The sequence below is a fragment of the Myotis brandtii genome, unplaced genomic scaffold (genome assembly GCF_000412655.1).
Source record: "Myotis brandtii unplaced genomic scaffold, ASM41265v1 scaffold321, whole genome shotgun sequence".
NCBI classification, from domain to species: Eukaryota; Metazoa; Chordata; class Mammalia; order Chiroptera; family Vespertilionidae; genus Myotis; species Myotis brandtii.
Window position 1 is genome coordinate 557,415 of NW_005362314.1, and position 5,239 is coordinate 562,653.

The following is a 5,239-nucleotide window of genomic DNA, read 5'->3' on the forward strand; positions in this document are numbered from 1 at the left end:
ATTCTTACCATTTGCAACAGCATGGATGGAACTAGAGAGCATTATGCTAAGTGAAATAAGCCAGGCAATGAAAGAAAAATACCACATGATCTCACTCATTTATGGAAAATAAAGAACATTATAACCTGATGAAAATAAAGATAGATACAGAGGCAGTAAAGCATTGAACAGACTGTCAAATTACAGCGGGAAGGCTGGGAAGTGTTGGGGAGGGGGGGAAAGAGATCAACCGAAGGATTTGTAAGCATGCATATAAGCACAACCAATGGACACAAGACACTGGGGGGGTGGGATGAGGGCATGTGACAGGGGGTAGGGGAGGCTGGGGGAAGGTCAATGGGGAAAAAAAGGGGAATATATGTACTACTATTTGTAATACTTTAAACAATAATAAAAAAAATTTCACCTGTTGTTTGCTGGAAGTTTTTAAATTATGCTTCAATATTATGAGTTGTTATTGGCCTACTCAGGTTTTCTGATTCTTCCTGATTGAGTTCTGGAAGATTGTATATTTCTAGGAATTTGTCCATTTCACCCAGGTTGTTTAGTTTGTTCATAGTATTTGCTTAAAATCTATGGCATTTCCTTTGTATTTTTGTGGTGTCCATTATTATATCACTTCTTTCATTTCTAATTTTATTTACTTGGTTCCTTTCTCTTTGTTTCTTGATGAATCTGGCTCGGGGTTCACCAGTCTTGTTTATCTTTTCAAAGAACAGCTCTTGGAATTATTGATCTTTTGTACTGTGTTTTTTTTTTTTTTTAGTCTCTATGTCATTTATTTCCACTCTGATCTTTATTATTTCCTTCCTTCTACTTTCTCTGGGCTTTTCTTACTGCTTTCTCTTTAATTCATTTAGTTATAGGGTTAGATAGTTTAGTAGTCCTTTTTCTTGTTTCTTGAGGTAGGCCTGTAGCACTATGAACTTCCCTCTCAGGACTGCTTTCGCTGTGTCCCATAGGTTTTGGGTGGTTGTGTGTTCATTTTCATTTATTTCTAGGAGGTTTTTTTTTTCTTCCTTGATCTCATTGGTAACCCATTCATTGTTTAATAACATGCTATCTAGCCTCCATGTATTTGAGTGTTTTTGAGTTTTTTTATTGTACTTGAATTCTAACTTCATGCCATTGTAATCTGAGAAGATGCTTGTTTTTATATCAATCTTCTTGATTTTGTATAAACTTGTTTTGTGCCCTAACATGTGGTCTATCTTTGAGACTATTCCATGTGCACTTGAGAATATAGATAACTTTTATTAAACATTTTCTAAAGGCCAGGAACTCCCCTAAATACTTTCTATTATTTAATGTATTAATTGTATTCTCTTCACCTAGCTCATATCACAAATTGTAATTTAATTTGTTTTTCATTTCTGTCCCATCATTGGACTGGAAGTTACATAAAGATAGCATCTGTTTAATTTATTATTCTATACTTAGTAGTGAGTCTGGATCATTATAGTAACTGAATAATTACTAAAATGTTATTTTCAAATAATACAGTTATTTTCAAGTAAATAAATATGAGTGAATTGAATCTTAATCTCAAAACCAAAATGGAGCTGTTAAGACACATTATGTTTTATTATTAGCATAATTGTTTTAAAATGTGTGATATCTGTTTTTAGGTATTTGAAATTAATTATTGAGTATTGTCTCAGAGTGTTTTTGAGTGTTTTTAATGGCTTCCATGTTTTATTTTGGAGGAAAATATTCTTTTGTAGAGAGTAATGGGTATTGTCAAAGCTAAAATCAGTAAGATCTCCCCTACAGTGGTTCTCAACCTTCCTAATGCCACGACCCTTTAATACAGTTCCTCATGTTGTGGTGACCCCCAACCATAAAATTATTTTTGTTGCTACTTCATAACTGTAATTTTGCTACTGTTATGAATCGTAATGTAGATATCTGATATGCAGGATGTATTTTCATTGTTCGCGACCCACAGGTTGAGAACCACTGCTTTAGAAGAACTTGTTGATTAAAGTTATTGTAATTATTTTGGAGGAAAAGAAATACCACATTCCTGAAGGCATTGCAGAGGTAAGTGCCAACATCAAGAATATGAAAGCTCAAGACTAAAGGGGGTCAAATATATGGTGACATAAAATGATTTGACTTTGTTGGTGGACACACAATACAATATGAAGATCATATATCACAGAAATGTACATTTGAAATCTATATAATCTTATTAACCAATGTCACCCCAATAAATTTAATAAAAAGGAAAAATGGAACATGAAGAGTGGAGGGGTGATGATTCCCACCACATCCCTATTTAACTCCCCTATGTGCCCTGTGAAGAAGTCAGGTGGGCCTTGAAGAATAACAGTGGATTATTGTGGGCTTATCCAGGTGTTGGCTCTAACTGCAGCCTCTATACCAGGTTTGGTTTCATTGCTTGAGCAAACTAACCCATCCCCTGGTACCTCATATGCAGCTACTGATATGGCAAATGCCATTTACTCCATCCCTGTCAATAAGACCCACCAGAAGCAGTTTGCTTTCAGCTGGCAAGCCCAGAGTACACCTTCATTGTTGTAGCTCTGGCTTAAAGCCCTATATCATCACTTACTTTGGAGGAACCTTGATTACTTTTTTCTTCCACAAGATATCACACTGCTCCATTACATTGATGACATTATGCTATTAGGGAGCAAGAAGTATTGGTGAGATATTTGTGTGTCATGAATGGCAAATAAATATGACAAAAATTCAGGGACCTTCTACTTTCTAAAAGTTCAGTGATATGGGAGATATAAATATATATTCCTAAAAAACATATACACCCACTTTGAATAGTTATAAAGGCAGTGTTTATTAAACTACATTTCCTTTTCAAAATTGAGCTATCAGCTGTTAAAGTATGTATACATTTTGGGGGGACACCCTGTATATATCCCTTCTATGTTGAGAATAACTTGTTGCATCTGGCCTTTCCTACAACTGAAAAAAAAAGATGTACAATGTATAGTGACCATTTACCAAGTAACCAGAAAAGTTGCTGGCTTTGAGTGAAGCCCAGAACAAGAGAAGGCTGTTCCACTACCTGGGCCAATAGAGTAGATCCAAGAGTGCTTGAAGTGCCAGTTGCAGATAGAGATGCTGATTTTAAAGGAAATAAATACTTGAAATGACTCATCACTGAATATAATATTTTCTGTAGGCTTTAGTAGATGACTTTATCAGATTAAAGAAGATCCCTAGATTGAATGGACATTCAATGTCATCAAATGTTTTTCTGCATCCATTTAGATAATCATGTCTTCCTTTAATCTGTTAATGTGGTGAATTAAATTACATTCATAAATCTTCTAAGTCATTCATCTGCTAAAGTGCATTTCTGGGACAAACCAGGCTTGATCATAATGCTTTTATGTAATTCATTTTGCAAATGTTTTACTATAATTTTTGGATCTATGCTTCTTAGTTTGGCTAAAATTTTATTTCTTGTTCTAGGTATGTATTTAGCCTCATAAAATGCATTGCTAAAAGTATTCTTTTTTCTATTCTGAAGTTTTTTGTGAAAAAATATGTTCTGCTACAACACATACTTCTGTATTGTGGATTAATTCTATCTTATGTGGGAGATTTCATGGTTTTTTATAAGATTTTCCCCACCACCTTAAATTTTACACTCCATATAAAAGGGTCTTAAAGCAGATGAACCCACACATCTGAGAGCAGTACAACTGGCGAAAATAGGACTGTTCCTGACACCCCTTCAACTCTCACAATCTCTCTCTTAACTTAGCGTGGCCACCTGCTTTGCACAGACACTTCTGTGTGGTCTTCATAACTCAGTGGCATCAATCCTTCATCACAGTCTCTTTTTCCAAGGTATTTTCACCTTTATCAATAGGTGATGTTATCTCTATCTCTTTCTTTCTCTTGGGTTTGTATTTATGTATCTAATGATTTACCACATCTTTTTAATTATGCCATTATTTTTTAATAGAAAGTGGTTTTTATTAGTTTTCTGGTACCAAACATACTATGATTTGAGTGGTCTGTTCAAATACTATTCTTCCCATAATACCAGTTATTTTGTTGTTGTTGTTAATCCTCACCCAAGGATATTTTCCATTGATTATTAGAAAGAGTAAAAGGAGGGGGAGAGGCACAGAGAGAGAAACATTAATGTGAGAGAGACACATCAATTGGTTGCTTCCTGCACATGCCCCGACCAGGGCTGGGGATCAAGCATGCAACCAAGGTTTGTGTCCTTGACCGGAATTGAACCTGGGATCCTTCCAGTCCTCCAGTGATGCTCTAACCACTGAGAAAAACCAACTAGGGCTACACCTGGTAATTTTTGTTGGTGTTTTTACTCAACACAAAAATTTTCAGGGATAAATATACAGTAGTCCAGCAGAAACACTTGTATTCATTCATTGATTAATTTGTGCCACTTCTCTGTACATAAAGTCTTCAATTGCTGACCCCTCTGCCTGGTAAATATCAACATTACTTTATCACACTTTTCGGTCAGGTCTCTGTCCAAATATCACCTACCATATAGGTTTTCTATATATCCAAGTGGTATCCATGTGCAAAGGTATGAATCTGGACCCCCACCACACATCATATACAAAAATTAACTTAACACGGATCAAAAACCTAAATGTGAAATCTAAAACTATTAGAATTTGACAATAAAACCTAGATATAAATGTTCATGATCTCAGATTTGGCAATAGATTCTTAGAAATGATACCAAAAACATAAGAAATATCAGGAAATATATAATTTTGATTTTATCAAAATTGAAAAACCTTTGTGCACCAAAGGACATTTTCAAAAGAGTTAAAGACAACTTACTAAATGGGACAAAATATTTGCAAATTATATATATAACTAAAAGCCCAGCACGTGAAATAGCACAGCACCGCCCACCTGCGCCAGTCTTTGGTTGTTACGACGTTAGGGCCACAGGCCTTTTATAATATAGACTAGAGGCCCAGTGCACAAAAATTTGTGCACTCAGGGGGTGTGGGGAGGGGGTTCCCCAGCCCGGCCTGTGCCCTCTCGCAGTCTGGGACCCCTCAGAAGATAACGACCTGCTGGCTTAGGCCTGCTCCTGGGTGGCAGAGGGCAGGCCCAATCCCTAGGTGCAGCCCCTGGTCGGGCTCAGAGCAGGGCTGATTGGGGAGTTGGGGCGCCGCCCCCTATCATGCACAGAGCAGGGCGGATTGGGAGGTTGCGATGCCACCCTCAGTCACGCTCAGGGTAGGGC